Source organism: Pongo abelii, chromosome 8 (genome assembly GCF_028885655.2).
Source record: "Pongo abelii isolate AG06213 chromosome 8, NHGRI_mPonAbe1-v2.0_pri, whole genome shotgun sequence".
Classification (NCBI taxonomy): Eukaryota; Metazoa; Chordata; class Mammalia; order Primates; family Hominidae; genus Pongo; species Pongo abelii.
In genome coordinates this window covers 71236431-71256971 of record NC_071993.2, presented here as the reverse complement: position 1 = coordinate 71256971, position 20541 = coordinate 71236431, and the positions used below count along the sequence as shown (strand labels likewise).

Here is a 20541-nt window from a genome sequence, read left to right as displayed (position 1 = left end):
TGATAGCCTTTGAATCTTTTATTGTTTTTTTGAGACAGAGTCTAACTCTGTCGCCCAGGCTGGAGTGCAGTGGCATAATCTTGGCTCACTGCAACCTCCACCTCTCGGGTTCAAGCGATTCTTCTGCCTTAGCCTCCCGAGTAGATGGGGCTAAAGGCATGCGCCACCACGCCCAGCTAATTTTTGTATTGTTAGTAGTGATGGGGTCTCACCGTGTTGGACAAGCTGGTCTTGAGCTCCTGACCTCAGGTGATCGGCCTGCCTCGGCCTCCCAAAGTGCTGGTATTACAGGCGTGAGCCACCATGCTCAGCCCTTTATTCTTTTTTTTTTTGAGACGAGGTCTTACTCTGTTGCCTAGGCCGGAGTATAGTAGTGTGATCACAGCTCACCGCAGCCTTGAACTCCTGGGCTTAAGTGATCCTCCGACCTCAGCCTTTTGAATAGCTAGGACTACAGGCACAATCCACCACACTGGGCTAATTTTTAAATTTTTTGTAGAGATGAAGTCTCACTATGTTGCCCATGTTGGTCTTGAACTCCTCGACTCAAGCAGTCCTCCTGCCTTGGCCTCCCAAAGTACTGGGATTATAGGGTGAGCCACCGTGCCCAGACTCTTTATTCTTTGATTAATGCCATACCATGGCTCATGGATATATTAGAGTTACTAGGATAACATGTTAGGAAAACTAAGATGTTACCGTGAAAGTTGTGCACTTTAAAGAATCTTAAGCGTTTGCCGGGCGTAGTAGCTCATGCCTGTAATCCCAGCACTTTGGGAGGCTGAGGCAGGCGGATCGTGAGGTCAGGAGTTCGAGACCAGCCTGACCAACATGGTGAAACCCCATCTCTATTAAAAATACAAAAAAATTAGCTGGGTGTGGTGGGTGCGCGCCTGTAATCCCAACTACTCGGGAGGCTGAGGCAGGAGAATTGCGTGAACCCGGGAGACGGAGGTTGCAGTGAGCCGAGATCATGCCACTGCACTCCAGCCTGGGTGACAGAGTAAGACTCCGTCCCAGAAAAAGGAAAAAAAAAGAACCTTAGTGATTAGAGTTCACTAAGACCTTATATTGAGGAAACAAGAGTATGAGTGGTGAAATGGCTTTTTTTTTTTTTTTATTAAGATGGAGTCACGCTGTCGTCCATGCTGGAGTGCAGTGGCGCTATCTCTGCTGTCTGCAGTCTCCGTCTCCTGGGTTCAAGTGATTCTGCTGCCCCAGCCTCCTGAGTGGCTGGGACTACAGGTGCGCGCCACCGCCCCCTGCCGATTTTTGTATTTTTAGTAGAGATGGAGTTTTGCCATGTTGGTTAGGCTGGTCTTGAACTACTGACCTCAGGTGATCTGCATATCTTGGCCTCCCAAAGTGCTGGGATTACAGGCGTGAGCCACTGTGCCCGGCCGAAATGGTTTTTTTCTTAGTAGCTCAGCATGTTAATACAGAACTGGAAATGGGTCACGCATCTTCTCATTTTCCTATTCAATTCTTTTCCTACTAAATTACACAATTCTTTGTTTCATTTAAAACACTTAAGCTGAGAGTGGTTCTAAAAAGTGGATTGTGGTCAAATTCTTTTTTTTTTTTTTTTTTTTGAGATGGAGTTTCGCTCTTGTTGCCCAGGCTGGAGTGCAATGGTGTGATCTCGGCTCACCGCAGCCTCTGCCTCCAGAGTTCAAGCGATTCTCCTGTCTCAGCCTCCTGAGTAGCGGGGATTACAGGCGCCTGCCACCACGCTGGGCTAATTTTTTGTATTTTTATTGGAGACAAGATTTTGCCACGTTGGCCAGGCTGGTCTTGAACTCCTGGCCTCAGGTGATCCCCCCACTTCAGCCTTGGAAAATGTTGGGATTACAAGGCGTGAGCTACTGTGCCCGGCCAAATTCTTAAAGTACCTAACTTCAAAGTCAGTCTCGAATAATTACTCTCTAATTTAGATTAAGCTTGATAATAACTGTTAAAAAAACCTTTCCTCTGTAGGTTGAACTCAAAAGGAAAACAATGCATTTATTTCACTGCACTTTGTTAAATGCTTGCAGTTAGCCTGTGTAAAAATGAAAGTTGGCTTCAAGCAAATTAATTTTAATAAGTTTAGTGAATTATTGGTCCAAAAACTATGTACACACTTGAATCTTTTATATTGATAAAAATATAACTTCATAAATTTTTTCACCAATTGGGTCTAAAGCATGCTAAAGGTGGAACTTTTTCTAATGCAGTTCTGGAATAATTTGATGATATGACATTGCATTTTGACATCTCAAAGATATGAGCCTTTTCCAAAGGTTCTTTAATGATGTTAATACTATTTATTAATCCAGAAGAGTGGGTATTAATTTTTATGCTTTGTTCCTAAAGTTTTCAGTTTTTATGTATTTTTTCTTGCTATTTATTTTCCACTTTATTGTTTGAGGAATGTTTGTAATAATCATCAGAAAATTACTGAGGAGTCCATTAGGTGTTTGAGACTGTGTAGACGACAGTTGAAACTGTGTAGACGACAGTCCTGAACTGTACTGCCTTGTAGGTATCAATATCATTTAAACTTCTTTTTTGCCTGCTGAGACACACCTACTTTGTACCTCTTTTCCATGATAAGTAATGTTAGAGGATGTTTAAGAGCACTGTATTAATATCTGCTTTAAACTTCAGTTCAGAGAAAGTTAGTATGACTGATAAATTGTCAGATAATAAGAGAGCATATAGGTTAGCTTGAACCACCTGGTTTCTATAGATAGAGGAATAGATATAGAAGAAACCATCTAAGACCTGAGGACATTGTTACTTCATTTAATTTTTACCATAACCCTATGAGAGGTATTATCCCAGTTGTATAGTTTTAAGTCATAAACTGGTTTAGTGCTAGGGATGCACTGAAAGGCAGGACACATGTTTTGGATTTAAGCCTAAGTCTGGCTAGAGTGAAAACTGTACTGTTCTGGGTGTCAGTGTGGGTCATCCTTCCTTTTCCTTTCTGCTCCTGTAGCATGTTCTTCCTCAAGCATCTACTGCTGTTTTCCTTCAAGAGATCTCGACATCCTTCCTACTGACTACATTTCTTTTTGTTTTGAGATGGAGTCTCGCTCTGTCGCCCAGGCTGGAGTGCAGTGGCGCTATCTTGGCTCACTGCAAGCTCCGCCTCCCAGGTTCACGTCATTCTCCTGCCTCAGCCTCCCAAGTAGCTGAGACTACAGGTACCTGCCACCACACCCAGCTAATTTTTTGTATTTTCTTTTTAGTAGAGACGGGGTTTCACCATGTTAGCCAGGATGGTCTCGATCTCCTGATCTCGTGATCTGCCCACCTCGGCCTCCCAAAGTGCTGGGATTACAGGCGTGAGCCACCGTGCCTGCCCCCCACTGACTACATTTCTTAAATTTCTTTCCTCACCCTCTCCTCCAGGTGTTAGCTGTTAGAGGTCTAAGATATGTGCTTCTTGGAGATATTCCTAATTTAGTTTGGATTTCTAAAATGTCCCACCCAGCCGGGCGCTGTGGTTCATGCCTGTAATCCCAGCCTTTTGGGATACCGAGATGGGGGAATCACCTGAGGTCAGGAGTTCAAGACCAGCCTGGCCAACATAGTGAAACCCCATCTCTATTAAAAATACAAAAAAATTAGCCAGTCATGGTGGGGAGCGCCATAATTCCAGCCACTTGGGAGGCTGAGGCAGGAGAATTGCTGGAACCCGGGAGGCAGAGGTTGCAGTGACCCGAGATCGCACCACTGCACTCCAGCCTGGGCGACAGAGCAAGACTCTGTCTCAAAAAAAAAAAAAAAAGGAAGAAGAAGAAAAAGAAAATAATAAGTCACACCCAGTAAACCTGGTAATTATTGAGTTGCTTCTATACCAGATGCTTTTATAACATTCTCTAGTTACTCTACAACAGTCCTTCTGGCAAAATACTATTCCCATTGTATAGATGGAAAATGAAGACTTAGAAGGGTTTGGTAACCTGGAGACATTCAGAAAATATCTGTGGAACTCCTGCATTTTGTGAGGCACTGCCCTGGGCATTGGAGAGAGAGATGCCTTTGTGGTGGTCCTAAAAGACTTCACAGTCTGGCCAGGAGACATTGTACAAACAGACTATAAGTGGCTGTGCTGCTTTTTTTTCTAAAGAATGTTCAGTGGGAGCACTTAGGACCTACCTGTGAGAGCTGAGGAAGGCTTCACAGAAGAGGTCTTGCTTAAGAGGAAACATTTGGGGCCAGGCGCAGTGGCTACGCCTGTAATCCCAAAGCTTTGGGAGGCTGAGGCGAGTGGATCACCTGAGGTCAGGAGCTCAAGACCAGCCTGGCCAACATGGTGAAACCCCATCCCTACTAAAAAAATACAAAAATTAGCTGGGTGTGGTGGTGTGCGCCTGTAGTCCCAGCTACTCAGGAGGCTGAGGCAGGAGAATCACTTGAACCCAGAGGCAGAGGTTGCAGTGAGCTGATATGGCGCCATTGCACTCCAGCCTGGACAACAAGAATGAAACTGTGTCTCAAAAAAAGAAAAAAAAAAAAGCAAACATTTGGAAATATAATGTGACTGGAAAAGCATGGTCAGCATTCGGGGCAGAACCAATCTGACATGACCTCATGAGGGAGTAAGATGTATTTGAGAAGCAGCCACTGGTTTGTTACAACTGGAGTATGGGCAAGAATAGCTGGAGATTAGGCTGGACAATAGTAGTCATACCAATGATAATATTTTTCAAGTATATCATGTGCCAAGAATTTTACATAGATTATCTCATTTAATTCTTGTGATACACTATGACCCAGCTACTGTTCTTATCCTCATTTTATAGATAGTGAAACTAAGTTACCCACTGAGTTAAATGATTTGCCCAGAGTCACAGCAAATCATTACTGTGTCACTTAACAAAGTGACACACAGTAAGTGACTTACCCACGATCGCACAGTTAGCAGATGTCACACCCTAGCATATAAACCCCCAAACAGTGAGATCCTGTCTCTTAACCACTGTTTCTATGGTGAGGGATCAGACTATGAAGGGACTTCTGAAGAAATTGAAATTTTGTTCTGTAGGTCAGCGTTTTTATGTTTTGTTTTTAACTCAGCCCACAGTAGATGTACATTTTACACTGTAACCCAGTTATGTGTGTGCATTGTACACACATAAAACTAAAGAAACGTGGCTGGGCATGGTGGCTCACGCCTGTAATCCCAGCACTTTGGGAGGTGGAGGCAGGCAGATCACTTGAGGCCAGGAGTTTGAGACCAGCTTGGGCAACATGGTGAAACCAACCTAATACAAAAATTAGCCTAGCATGGTGGCATACACCTGTAATCCCAGCTACTCCAGAGGCTGAGACGTGAGAATTGCTTGAACCCAGGAGGCAGAGGCTGCAGTGAGCAGAGATCACTGCATTCCATTCTGGGCGACAGCAAGACTCTGTCTCAAAAAAAAAAACAGAACTTAAGAAAAGTTTCATGAAATAATATTTTTTACTATGTATTTTATATAGTTTCTGTTCCGTTTTGTTAAAGAAATACTAGTTGAGACCTAAATTGATTTTACATCTTAAGCCATAGTTTGAAAAAATACTGCTTGTCCATAGATGAACCTCTGAAGAATTTCAAGTGGGAGAATCAGATGATCAGGTAGGTAACGCTGGCAGCAGAATGAAGGCCAGGTGGAAAGGATGGGACCAGAGAGGTAGAAGGACCGATAAGGAGCATCTCACTGGACCAAGGAAAAGATGCCTGAACTAGGACAGTAGCATTGTAGATAGAGAAAAGGGAAGAGAGAAGAGAGATTTAGGAAGTAGAACTGATAGAACTTGGTGATTGAATGTAGACTATCACTTACTACCAGTAGAAAGGCCATTCAATTCACAGTCTGTCTGACTTTATTACTCAGGCACTGAAACTATTTCTTGACCTTCGCTGAGTGTGCCTTTTTACAATCATGTTAAATATGCTTTTTTTCTATGCCTCTAATTTTGTATTTAAAACTGTGCTGACCTGCTAAAATTTTAAATTTTAACCTGATTTAAAATTTGTGATTTTATTTTTTATTTTTTAAATTAAATTAAAACTTTCCTAGAGACAAGGTCTTCCTCTGTCACCCAGGCCAGAGTTCATGGCACCATTATAAATCACTATAGCCTCGAACTCCTGAGCTGAAGGGATCCTCCTGCCTCAGCCGCCCGAGTAACTGGGACTACAGGCATGCACTGCCATGCCTGGATAATTTTTTTTTTTTTTTTGAAACGAAGTCTCGCTCTGTAGTCCAGGCTGGAGTGCAGTGGCGCTATCTCAACTCACTGCAACCTCCACCTCCTGGGTTCTGGTCAAGCAGTTCTCCTGCCTCAGCCTCCCAAGTAGCTGGGATTACATGGACGTGCCACCATGCCCAGCTAATTTTTGTGTTTTTAGTAGAGATAGGGCTTCACCATGTTGGCCAGGCTGATCTTGAACTCCTAACCTTGTAATCCGCCCGCCTCAGCCTCCCAAAGTGCTGGGATTACAAGCATGAGCCACCGCACCCAGCCACCTGCATAATTTTAAAATTTTTTGTAGAGGTGAGGGTCTTGCTGTGTTGCCCAGGCTGGTCTCAAACTCCCGGCTTCTAGTGATCCTCCTGCCTTGGCCTCCCAAAGTGCTGGGATTACAGATGTGAAGCACTGTGCCTGGCCAAAACAAATTTTTTTAAAAAAATTTTACTTTAAGTTGTGGGATATGTGTGCAGAATGTGCAGGTTTGTTACATAGGTGTACATGTGCCATGCAAAAAAATTTTTTTATTTTAAAATTCATATATCAAAAATCAGATGGCTACCTTATTTTCTTGTGCCTGCTTCCCCTACTCTGTTCCATAGAATTTGAACGATTTGCATAGCATTATGAAAATATTTGTTGAAAGGATATATTCTGGGTTGGGTGCTATGGCTCACGCCTGTAATCCCAACACTTTGGGAAGCTGAGGTGGGTGGATCACTTGAGGTCAGGAGTTCGAGACCAGCCTGGAAAACATGGTAAAACCCTGTCTCTACTAAAAATACAAAAAAAAAGACTGGGCTCAGTGGCTTATGCCTGTAATCCCAGCACTTTGGGAGGCTGAGGCGGGCAGATCACCTAAAGTCAGGAGTTCGAGACCAGCCTGACCAACATGGGGAAACCCCATCTCTACTAAAAATACAAAAATTAGCTGGGTGTGGTGGCACATGCCTGTAATCCCAGCTACTTGGGGAGCTGAGGCAGGAGAATCATTTGAACCCAGAGGTGAAGGTTGCAGTGAACTGAGATTGAGCCATTGCACTCCAGCCTGGTCTATAAGAGCAAAACCCCGTCTCAAAAAAAAAAAAGAATTAGTTGGGTGTGGGTGCACACACCTGTAATTCCAGCTACTTGGGAGGCTGAGGCAGGAGTATCTCGCTTGAACCTGGGAGGCGGAGGTTGCAGTGAGCTGAGATTGAGCCATAGCACTCCAGCCTGGGCAACAGAGCAAGACTCTCTCAAAAAAAAAAAAAAAAAAAGGGTATATTCTGTTTATTATACTTCTCTGAAGCTTTGTGCTATAACTGAATTTTGTTTGTTAATTAAAAGAATACTTTTGAGTAATTTTCTTTGACTTTATTCTCTTTAATTTTTCATTTTTATAATATATAAGTTGATAAAGAGCTTTCTAATGGCCTTAACTTGTTTTGATCTCCTTTAGGGACTATTGAGCATTGTATGATGGTCTTATCTTTTTTTTTTTTTTTTTTCAAGTAGCCATTACTGAGCATGAAACCTTTTCATAGTAAAATTGTAGCAGCCTTCCCCTGTGCATTAGAAATATAGATATATGAGATTCCTACTGCTTCTGCTGCTCTAGTGACTCAGAAGGTATAACAATATATAATTGAAAACAAATTATTTGGAGTGATTATAGCATTTTAATTGACTAGGTATCTTACTAGATTGCTTTAGACAACACACATTCTTTGGTTTTCCAGTTATTACAGTACAAAAGTGTCGGTATTTATTTCTTTGATAACTATGAAATTTTTTAGAGACATTACAGTATCTTCTCTCTCTTTTTTTTTTTGAGACGGAGTCTCGCTCTGTTGCCAGGCTGGAGTGCAGTGGTGCGATCTCAGCTTACTGCAACCTCTACCTCCTGGGTTCAAGCGATTCTCCTCCTCAGCCTCCTGAGTAGCTGGGACTACAGGTGTGCACCACCACATTCAGCTAATTTTTGTACTTTTAGTAGAGACGGGGTTTCACCATGTTATCCAGAATGGTCTCAATCTGTTGACCTCGTGATTTACCCGCCTTGGCCTCTCAAAGTGGTGAGATTATAGACGTGAGCTACTGTGTCCAGCCTTTTTTTTTTTTTTTTCTTTGAGACAGTCTCACTCTGTCGCCCAGGCTGGAGTGCAGTGACACAGTCTCAGCTCACTGAAACCTCCGCCTCCTGGGTTCAGGCGATTCTCCCGCCTCAGCCTCCCAAGTAGCTGGGACTACAGGCACGTGCCACCAAGCCCGGCTTATTTTTGTATTTTTAGTAGAGATGGGGTTTCACCATGTTGGCCAGGCTGGTCTTGAACTCCTGACCTTACGTGATCCATCTGCTTCGGCCTCCCAAAGTGCTGGGATTACAGGTGTGAGCCACCGCACCTGGGCAGACTACAACATCTTCTCTACCAGAAGAGAGATTATATTTGTAACGCTTTTGGTGAGCATTTTGAAATCTTTTTTTTTTGTTTGTTTGAGACAGAGTCTAGCTGTGTCACCCATGCTGGAGGTCAGTGGTGCGATCTTGGCTCACTGCAACCTCTGCCTCCCGATTTCTAGCAATTCTCCTGCCTCAGCCTCCCGAGTAGCTGGTATTATAGGTGCGCATCACCATGCCTGGCTAATTTTTGCATTTTTAATAGAGTCGGGGTTTCACCTTTTTGGCCAGGCTGCTTTTGCACTCCTGACCTCAAGTGATTCACCCGCCTCGGCCTCCCAAAGTCTGGGATTGCAGGCATGAGCCACCGCACCCAACTCGCCTTTTGAAATGTTATGGGAGCCAAGGATTGCTGTACCATCACAGAATATTTTTATTGTTAGTTTTCTGAGATAGTTAAATAAATGAAGAGGTGGTTGTGGTGAGTGGGGTATGTGTGTGTGTGTGTGTGTGTATGTGTGTATTTCCCACCAAAACAAAAGTAATTGAAGAGAATTTGGTGCCAAGTGTTATAATAGGAACTGGATCTGTTCCTCTTTGTTCCATTAACTTACTGTTTGATCTTGGACAAGTGACTTAACTCCTTTGGTCTTAATATTTTTGTCAGTTAAATAAGGATGCTTGATTAGGTGAACCTAAAGGGCTTTTAATTTTAATTTTATTTATTTTTCTGAGGTGGGGGGGTCTCACTATGTTGTCCAGACTGGTCTTGAACTCCTGGGCTAAAGTGATCCTCCTGCCTCAGCGCTGTGACTACAGGCACGTACCACCACGTTCAGTTCAAAAAAAAACTTTTAAAATTATAAAACATGTTGTATTTTTATACAGTACTTTACAAGTAATTATGTTATTTCATTAGATGGCTTGTGTAAAATCATAAACTCAGGTATCATGTATTTGCTTATTCTCACAAGGGCCAAGAGCTTGAAATGAAGAAAAACAGCCTTCAAGTTCCTCTTTAGGACAGTTTTCATAATTATTTCTGACATCTTCATGAACAATTTACCTTGTATTCCCCTTAAACAGTTCATTATGCCTTTAGTCTCATCTTTCACCTTTGTTTTCTTTTCTCTAATCCAAATTGCCGAAGGGGGTGGAGGAAGAGGTGACGATGTGGAAAGCCCAGAGAGTTGGAGAGTTGAGAGAAGGAAGAAAGCAGTTAAGGTCAGAGTATTGAAGTAAGATGGGACTGTACTAGTAATTTATTAATTCTGAGTTGTACCTTGCCAGCCTGAAGCAGAAAGTGTTTTATTTTGTAGTAACACTATAGGAATCCTAGGTGTGAAAACCTTAAGTGATTAGTTGCCTGCAGGAGTCAATAGGCATAGTAGCCCTTAAATTCTTCCAGCTCTGTGAACTAAGCCTAGTATAGTGTCAGTAACATAGACATTCAGTCCATGTTGGGTGAATGAGAGTCAAATAGTCCTGGAAACTATTGTCTAAATCCTTCAACCCTGTGGGTAACACAGCTGTAGATCATCTTGTTCTCTGTGCCCAGATACTACAGTGATGGGAATTATGGCAGTGTCAAGAAGGAATGACTTCTTTTTGATTCATGAAGCAGCTAATACTCTTAAAACAGTTCTGATTGTGCTGAAACAAGCAGGACTAAATAAAATGCTAAGTAAAAATAGTAATGAAAAAAGATTGTAAAGCTATTATGTTAAAAGTAATTTGAGGCCAGGCTCAGTGGCTCACATTTGTAATCCCAGCACTTTGGGAGGCTGAGGCAGGAGGATCACTTGAGCCTAGGCTGCGGTAAGCTTTGATTGCACCACTGTACTCCAGCCTGGGTGATATAGTGAAATGCCCTATCTCTAAAAAAAAAAATAATTTAAGAAATTGATACAGTGGCATCTACCTGGCATGATTGGTGGGGGTATGGGCCATGCTGGACACTGCAGAAGAAAGAAAGGAACTATTTCAAAGAGGTGCTGCCAACTGTAGATTCTTTCTGTATATATATATTTCCAAAGAAGGCAGATTTTTGGAAGTGTTTATTTTGGAACTAATCTTGTGTATTTCCATTCTGTCCCCACTGTATCCTGTATTTTGCACTGCCAGAATTCTGATAGCTGCCATGAAGCAGGGCTGTGGCAAGTGGCCAAGTGTGATAAAAACCTATTTTTCATTTTAAAACGGAATACAGATGTCAGAATACTTTAAAGAAGTATTTAAAGATAGATTGAGTAGAATGGAAGAAATAGTAAAAATCTAATGAGAAGATTGAAGGTTTTTCATTCGCTTTTGATGGAATTACGTTTTTTGTAAACAGAAGAATACCAGGTTATATCTGTCTTGATCTGTTAGTTTCTCTCTCTTTCTCCCTTTTTCCTGATCTATGAATGCTGATGCTAGACACTGCTGAATAGACAGGAAAAATGGATTTTCTGTGTTTTTTTTTTCTTTTTTGAGGGGACCCCTAGGGTATACTTTGTGTGAGTATCTGACTAGATATAGATATAGATGTCAATAGTTTGGTTTTGTTTCTTTATTTTCTTGTTTTAACCCCAAAGAAAATGAAATCTTGTTTTCTTTTTATTTTCAGCTGTGACTTAAACGTTAAAATGCTGCCTAAGCACAGTTGAGATAGTAAAACAGGATTTTAGTGTAACATATTACAGAATTTTGGAATATTCATTTGCTTAATGGAGAGCTGAACTCCAGTCAGTGCTTTCTTTAAGTTTAATATCTCAACCTGCATTGATGTTCGATTCAGAATGAATTCAAGTTCTTAGTGTGGCCAACTGCCACAAAGTTGGGTGAACTTTAAATATATAATGGCTTTCTGTTTTGTTTTGTTTTTGAGACGAAGTCTTGATCTGTCGCCCAGGCTGGAGTGCAGTGGTGCGTTCTCAGGTCACTGCAACCTCTGCCTCCCCGGTTCAAGCAATTCTCCTGCCTCAGCCTCCCGAATAGCTGGGACTACAGGCACGTGCCACCATGCCTGGCTAATTTTTTGTAATTTTTAGTAGAGATGGGGTTTCACCATGTTGGCCAGGATGGTCTTGATCTCCTGACCTCGTGATCTGCCCCCCTCAGCCTCCCAAAGTGCTGAGATTACAGGTGTGAGCTATAGCGCCTGGTTAATGGCTTTCTTTTTAATGATTCTAGAGCTTTTAACATGAAAAAGTAGAAAATGAAAGGAAACTATAATAGATTTCTTGCCTAAAATGGGTATTCTTTGTAAGATGAAAAGTAGAGACAAGCTGAGACCCTGAGTTACAGATCCGAAGGTCACATCACAGCCAGCATTAGAAAGTCATAGCACTAGTGGAAGAAAAGGCAGAAGGTAAACTACTGATGGGAATGCTGTCAAAGGAGCTCACTTGGAAAGGCCATTCCATCACCTAAGGTTTTTTTTTTTTTTTTTTTTGGTGGAGGTGGGGTGGTCCTTTATAAGGAAATTACATTATGTTCAATCAGACATACAAGGACAAAAATCTTTTATTTTTAAATTGTGAAGTATGTCATGTCTATAAAAAGAAGTAGAATAATATACAACCTTTAGCTTGAGAAATTGAGCATTATGATTATAATTGCTGCCCCCATGTACCCTTCCTTAGACCTCTCTCCCAAAAGTAACATTCTCTTAAATTTGGTGTTTACCATCCCATGAGTGTGTTTATCCTTTATCTACACCTATCTTATATAGTTTTGTAAGAATGTTTTAAAACCTTATTTAAAAGGTATTACACTGGCCAGGCGCAGTGGCTCATGCCTGTAATCCCAGCGCTTTGGGAGGCGGAGGCAGGTAGATCACCTGAGATGAGGAGTTCAAGACCAGCCTGGCCAACATCATGAAACCCCCGTTTCTACTAAAAATACAAAAATTAGTTGGGCATGGTGGTGGGCGCCTGTAATCCCAGCTACTCGGGAGGCTGAGGCAGGATAATTGCTTGAACCTAGGAGGCAGAGGTTGCAGTTAGCCGAGATCATGCCATTGCACTCTACCAGGCAACAAGAGCGAAACTCTGTCTCAAAAAAAAAAAGTATTACACTGTATGTATCCTTCTGCAAATCTTTTTTTTTTTTTTTTTGGAATGGAGTCTCCCTCTGTCGCCCAGGCTGCAGTGCAGTGGTGCGATCTTGGCTCGCTGCGATCTCCGCTTCCTGGGTTCAAGTGATTCTCCTGCCTTAGCCTCCTGAGTAGCTGGGACCATAGGCGTGTGCCACCACACCCAGCTAATTTTTGTATTTTCAGTAGACACGAGGTATTGCCATGTTGGCCAGGCTAGTCTTGAACTCCTGACCTCAAGTGATCTGCCTGCCTTGGCCTTCCGAAGTGCTGCAATTACAGGCATGAGCCACCACGCCTGGCCTTTTTTTTTTTTTCCTCTTAATACTTAAAAAAAAAAAAAATTAGGCCAGCACAGTGGCTCATACTTATAATACCAGCACTTTGGGAGGCTGAGGTAGGAGGATTGCTTGAGGCCAGTAGTTTGAGGTTACGGTGAGCTATAATTGGGCCATTGCACTCCAGCCCGAGGATAGAGCAAGACTGTGTTTCTTTTTTTTTTTTTTTTTTTGAGACGGAGTCTCGCTGTGTCCCCCAGGCTGGAGTGCAGTGGCGCAATCTCCGTTCACTGCAAGCTCCACCTCCTGGGTTCATGTCATTCTCCTGCCTCTGCCTCCCGAGTAGCTGGGACTACAGGTGCCCACCACCACTCCCAGCTAATTTTCTGTATTTTTTAGTAGGGACAAGGTTTCACCATGTTAGCCAGGATGGTCTCGATCTCCTGACCTTGTGATCTGCCTGCCTCGGCCTCCCAAAGTGCTGGGATTACAGGCGTGAGCCACCACGCCCGGCCCAAGACTGTGTTTCTTAAAAACAAAAAACAAAAAACAAAAAAAACTTATTTAGTTGATACATGTGGTTCTGGTTCATTCATTTTTAACTACTTTGGTGTTTCTGTCTCTATTCCATATATTTAAACCTCTGTTGACTGACAGACTTTTTGCTGAATGTTCTGGGGGACAGGAAAAAGGAATTTATTATGTCATTTTTAAAGTTAGACTAGGAATGCTGTTTTGACTTTCAAAACCAGTTTTCCTTTTTTGGTGTGGAATGTCCTCGTTTATCATATTCCTGGGAAAATCCTTTTTACATCCTGAGAGAAGGCAGAGAGGAAGAATGTTTTATTACACAGATGAACATGTCTTGTACGAAATGCAGAGCAGCATCTGCCACAATACAGTGAGCTCATGGGGGACTGAGCTGCTGCAACAAAAGCCTGGGTTACTAAAATTCTCAGATATTTCAAGTGCAGACAAGCTGTGGGTGGAAATTTGTTGGCATTAATTCATTGTTTCTTTTCTCTGTGTTTCGAATTATCTGCAATTTGGGTACTATCTGCTTTATTTTGTAAAAGGAGATGTGCCTTTTATGGTAAAAAGGCTGTTCTTGAATTGTGTCATGGTTTTATGGGGCAAGCAAAAGAAAAGTAAGGTCTAGAAATGAGGGGACATACTTTCTGAGACAGGTAGTTGGTGTGAAATAAATATTTGTTTTAATAATAATTCTGTACATATTAGTCAATGTATATTGTTACTTTGAAGTCATTGTTTTAAAAAGACAATCTCTGATAAAATTTTATCTTCTCAATTTCATGCTGTTGTCTTTCATTTCCAACACTCTTGATAATGGTTTGAACATTTTTGCAGAGTACACAGGGCAGAGCTTCATTCAGGTTGTCCCTCAATGATTTGCTGTAGTGCATTAACCAGAAATGCTGAGGCAGCAAGGGAAACACTAATAAATTGGATGGTTTCCAGGAACTGTCACTAAGGCAAGCAAACACAAGCCAAAATTAAAATGTTAGTTAGGCACCCAAGATATAAGTCTGGCCAGATATGCCATTAACAGTGAATCTTCCATTCTCATTAAATTATTTGAGATCTGTACAATTTGAAGATTGTTACAAATGGTGACCAATTTTAAGCATATTTTAATTAGGGGTGGTATAATAGTCTTTTGGCTAAAACTTAATTAGAATGAAAAAATACTTTTGCCTTTTTTATTTGATAGATTCCAGTGCCTCAGGAATGAACCTCCAGTAATGGGAGTTTTTTTTTTTTTTCTTTTTTTGAGACGAAGTCTCACTCTTGTCCTCTAGGCTGGAGTGCAGTGGCGTGATCTTGGCTCACTGCAACATCCGCCTCCCAGGTTCAAGTGATTCTCCTGCCTCAGCCTCCTGAGTAGCTGGGATTACAGGTGCCTGCCACCAGGCCTGGCTAATTTTAGTATTTTTAGTAGAGATGGGACTTCACCATGTTAGCCAGGCTGGTCTTGAACTCCTGACCTCAGGTGATCTGTGCACCTCACTAGTGCTGGTTTTCTTGCTAACTACACAAATTATACTTCTGTAGTAATTTTCACAAATTATTTTACCGTGAAAAGTATAGGTATGGGGAGAGGAGATAGTGGTATGTGAAAGGGCCTTTTGTATTTTTTCTTGTTTTGGAATGATTTCCAATCATTTTCAAACAGAACCTCTAAACCAAAGAGTTGTGTGGCTTGGCAAATGAACCAGAATTTTTTTAATTTAGTGCTTCAAGGTTTCTAAATTTTGTAAACTTGTTTCTGAAACTAGTGAAAGCCAGAAACTAGTGGATGGCCTAAGACTTTTTTAATTTAAAAAATGTTTCTTATTTCTTCATTGTTTGTTAGGGTTCTATCAGTTTTTTATATTCCGGACACACAGAGATGGGGTGAATTTGTTTTCCTCTTTCTTCATTTGTGTGTGTGTGTGTGTGTGTGTGTGTGTGTGTGTTGGAGTCTCGCTCTGTCATCCAGGCTGGAGTGCAATGGCACGATCTTGGCTCACTGCAACCTCCGCCTCCTGGGTTCAAGCAGTTCTCCTACCTCAGCCTTTCGAGTAGCTGGGATTACAGGTGTGCTCCACCACACCTGGCTAATTTTTGTATTTTTAGTAGCAATGGGGTTTCACCATGTTGGCCAGGCTGGTCTCTTTGGCCAGGCTGGTCTTGAACTCCTGACCTCATGATCTGCCCACCGCAGCCTCCCAGAGTGCTGGGATTACAGGCATGAGCTACCATGCCTGGCCAATTTTTTTCTTCTTTAATCTAAAAATATTTCTAAAAAAATTGGTTTATGAGCTGTTACTTCAGTTCCCCCCGCCTGGGTCTTTTTTTTTTTTTAAAGAGATGGGGTCTTGCTTGTTGCCCAGGCCCAGGCTGGCCTTGAATTCCTGGGCTCAAGCAGTCCTCCTGCCTTGGCCTTTTGAATAGTTGGGACTATAGGCACACACCACCACACCCAGCTAACTCCCAATTTTTATATCTGTTGAGCTTATCATGTAATTATCAAATATATATTATTACTATTTTTTTGAGACAGAGTTTCGCTCCTGTTGCCCAGGCTAGAGTGCAATGGCATGATCTCGGCTCAATGCAAACTCTGCCTCCCGGGTTCAAGCAATTCTCCTGCCTGAGCCTCCCAAGAAGCTGGGATTACAGGCATGCACCACCACGCTGGGCAAATTTTGTATTTTTAGTAGAGACGGGGTGTCTCCATGTTGGTCAGGCTGGTCTTGAACTCCCAGCCTCAGGTGATCTGCCCCCACCTTGGCCTCCCAAAGAGCTGGGATTACAGGCGTGAGCTACTGCGCCCTGCCCAAATATTTAATACTTTATTTCTGAAAAAAGTATTTTAGAGTTTCTTACAGTCAATCTGGATTTATTCTAGGTTACAACTAATTTTTTTTAAAAGTGCTGTCTTGTCCTAAGGGTCACCGTGATAACTAGTGGCTAAGAATGACTTAAACAAGGTCTTTTCAGACTTTCTTTCTTCTTTGGCATTATATGCTGAGGTACCCACATTAGCAGGCTCAAGAGGGCCTTTACCTTTGACATTTACTTTACTTTTTTCTATTCTTTTAGGTCTTTCACTACCATTCCTACAGTGATTGGCAAGATATCGTTTCTACCTCACTCTCCATGTACCATGCCAGTGACATCTTAGCTGCTAGAGTGTGGAGCTGGCCTGTGGGAGTCAAGTAAGTGCCTTTTTTACTATTTGGCATGGTTTTTGCTTACTTTGCAAAGCCATGTAGAGGAGCTTCTTAAGATTAGTTTTTAAAAAGGCACTTGCTTGATTCTTGTGGGCTGGCTCTTTGCTCCAGCCTGCTATTGAACACTTGGTAGCTAACATGGGGCTGAGTTTAGTGAGGTGACTGTTGCACAATAGAATATTTTTACTATGGTACACCCTAAGGGATAATATATCTGATCTTAGCCTGATTAGACCATATTGGTAAACAACCCCAATAAATCAGAACTATGCTACCTCACACAGTTACTCTGGTCTCCTGGAAATTTGATAGGGTATGGATGACCAAGGGTCTGCTGGTGTAAACCAACTGGATTGCATGGAAACAGGGCAGCTCTCCTAGGAAAGCCAATTATCTTGGCATTTATCTTAATTAATTTGGCTTAATGTATGGAAGAAGTAATGGTTGAGGTTAATCAGGTATGGGTTTCTATGTTTATCATTAAAGTTGCTAAAACCTGGTATCTTACTTTTGCAGGTCATCTTGTAAATTTTGCCTATATAAATTAACACATCCCCTGTATGTCATAACAACCATGTAAGGGAGAGTGTTTTCCTGCTCTGTCTTAGGTATTGGTGATGTGACCTGTTCACGCAGGGGAAACTTGAACATTCGCAGGTATGTGAAGATCATGATTCATAAGCATTTTCTCCCTGCAAGCAAAACAGTTTATTTTGGTGTGAACTCATGTGGTTTTATGAAATCTATGTTGCCAGTTGATTTTTCTGCCCCCTGTTACTGTAGAACAGGCATTGACAAACTGTAGCATAAATGGTTGCTTGATTTTGTAAACAAAGTTTTACTACAATACAGACATATCCATTTGTTTACAGATTGTCTGTTGTTGCCCTGGCACTATAAGGACAGAGTTTAGTTGTTACAACAGAGACTATATGGTCCATAAAGCCTAAAATATTTATTATTTGGCCGTTTAAGAAAAAGTTTGCCAACTCCTACTATAGGCAAACCAAACTTCAAATTGTATTTAGAAATAAACTTGCCAGAACCACAGTTGTTTTCAAATAGGTTCTAAAGAGAAAACCAGGAAAGCCAAGACCTGTGTCATAATGCTGACTAGCAAGTAAATATTTGCAGTATGCATAGCGGTATGATTGATTACTAATACAAGGTTATTGAAATGGAAAGCTGTAATGGCAGTCCAGCTTCTTTATCTTTTCTTTTCTTTCATTCATTTATTCTCTCTCTTTCACACTGACTCTCATTTCTCTTTCTCTTTTGCTTTCTCACTGGGTGTAGGCATTCATTCAGTGGCAGGATGTTATTGGATTCTCTAAAGGTTTTATAGGCTGAGCATGGTAGCTTACACATGTAATCTGAACACTTTGGGAGGCCGAGGTGTGAGGATCGCTGGAGGCCAGGAGTGCCTGACCAGCTTGGGCAATATAGTGAGGCCCCATTTGAAAAAAAAAAAAATAGTTGGGCATGCCCCTGTAGTTATGGCTACTTGGGAGGCTGAGGTGAAAGGATCGCTTGAGCCCAGGAAATTTGAGGCTGCAGTGAGCTGTGATCACGCCATTGTACTCCAGCCTGGATGACAGAGCAAGACCCTGTTTCTTAAAGAAAGAAAGGACTTCCAGATTCATGGAAGAATTATTATAGTTAAAATACCAGTCAGGGTAATGGAAATTGAGGACTAAAGTTATTCAGGGATCACAGAGCAAATCAGTGTTCTACTACTGAAACCAGAGGGTAGGTCTCCTGCCTCCTTTCCTAGGGTTCCTTTTGCTAGGTCTCACAACATATTAGGGGATGCTTTTTTCCCTACTAGTTGAAAGGTGCACAGTCTATTTTCTTTCTCTCTCTCTCTCTTTTTTTTTGCCCCTGAAGTAAAAGCAAAGACTCAATGATTTAAACCACAAAGATACAGTTGTTAAGAGTATCAGTCTTACCTGGAGTTTGGATGCTTTTATTGTTTGACGATAACTAGGGGATTGCTTCTTTTTTTTTTTTTTTTTTTTTTCTGAGACACAGTCTCGCTCTGTCGCCCAGGCTGGAGTGCAGTGGCACGATCTTGGCTCACTGCAACCTCTACCTCCCGAGTTCAAGCAATTCTCCTACCTCAGCCTCCTGAGTAGCTGGGATTATAGGCGCTCGCCACCACGCCCGCTTAATTTTTGTACTTTTAGTAGAGATGGGGTTTCACCATGTTGGACAGGCTGGTCTCAAACTCCTGACCTCAGGTGATCCATCCGCTTCAGCCTCCCAAAGTGCTGGGATTACAGGCGTGAGCCACTGTGCCTGGCCGGGATTGCTTCTTAATGAGTCACTAAGTGCTTATAGTATATACTCAGAAAGGTTGGCTTAGATGGAATAAAAAAAGAAGTTAGAGCCTTGTTCATAATTTTGAAGCTAGGAGCAAAACTAAAATTGGCATAGATAGAATGCTTTCCTCATATATCTATGTATCTAAGACCATAGATAGAAAGTATATTTGTGTATGTGTGTGTGGGTATGTGTGTCTAACAGCTTTAAAAGTGCATCTGGATTGCATTTTGAAAGGAGTTTAGCAGGTGTGTTACAATCTGCAGATTATGTTGCAGAGTTTTAATTGGACTTTTAAAAATAAATTTTATTTTTGAACAGTTTTAGATTTACAAAAAAATGGCAAATATCATACACAGAATTCCCATATATCCCTCACCTTCTTCTGTTATTAACATTTTACATTACTTTGGTACATTTGTTACAATTAACAAACCAATCTTGATACATTATTATTAACTAAAGTCCATACTGTATTCAGATTCCCTTAGTTTTTGCCTAGTGTTCTTTTTCTGTTCTTGGATTAAAGGAATTTTTATTAGCATGTTCGTTGAAATAGGAGGCATTTATATAATCACCTGAAGGTTAGGCTAGTTCTGAAGTCCCTTTCAGTTTCCAAGAGTCTATTTAAATGAGTACAACAGGCAAAGTTTGGACTTGTAATGTTTATATTCTCCTGTTACATGTTGGGAAAAAAATTGTTACTTATCTTATTGATAGTAATGGCTCTTCAATTGTCTCTAAATTTTAGCATCATCAATTTCAGAAAGGACAAGATGGATTTGGTTACTTCTGTTGTTAAGTATCATATGCTAAATTGCTGGTGAAAATATTCTAAAGTAAATTGCCTCCTTTGGGAATGATGTAGATCAGCTATCCTACGTCAATAAGTTTTTTCCCGCTGAAAGTAGTTTTGGAGTCCATACCTTCTGATGAATCTATTAATCATTCATATTTCCCTATGAAGATTTAAAAATATTTTTTCCTTAAAAGTTCATTAGTTATTTACAAAAGTTGAACACATGCATGCCCTATGACTCAGCAGTTCCATTTCTAGGTTTATACAAAACAGAATTATGTGTCTATATTCACCAAAAGACATGGACAAAAATGTTCATGGCAGGACTAATAGTCCAAACTGGAATTTTCCAAGTGCCCATCACAGTAGAATAAGTATATAATTTGTTACATAACCGCATAATGAGTATTGAACAGTGATCAGAATGAACAGGTTACAACTGCATATAAAAATGCATAGTTCTCACAAATAATATGATGAACAAAAGAAGCCAGACACTAACAGTGTATGATTCCATTTATGTGAGTTCAAAAGCAGGTAAAACTAATCAATAGTGTCAGAAGTCAGGACACTGATCACCTTTGTTGGGGGTTTGGGGAAGGTGTTTGACAGAGGATATGAAGGGGGCTCCTGGGGTGCTAGTAATGTTCTGTCTCTTGGTTTAGGCTTTGGTTACATGAGTGGGTTCATTTTGTGAAAAATTATCAAGTTTATAC

General features: G+C 41.3%; 1 protein-coding gene across 2 annotated transcripts in view; it reads left to right on the top strand.

Moving 5' to 3' along the window:
- MCU (mitochondrial calcium uniporter) overlaps nucleotides 1–20541 on the top strand; it is a 203669-nt gene that overhangs the window by 6726 nt on the left and 176402 nt on the right. Inside the window, exon 1 of one of the 2 annotated variants that reach the window (XM_063727607.1) lies at nucleotides 17336–17361. The exons of the other annotated variant lie outside the window; for it this stretch is intronic. The gene's annotated coding sequence lies outside the window, so the exon portion shown is untranslated. Of the gene's footprint in view, nucleotides 1–17335; nucleotides 17362–20541 lie in introns of those variants that run through there. 2 annotated transcript variants of the gene reach the window in all.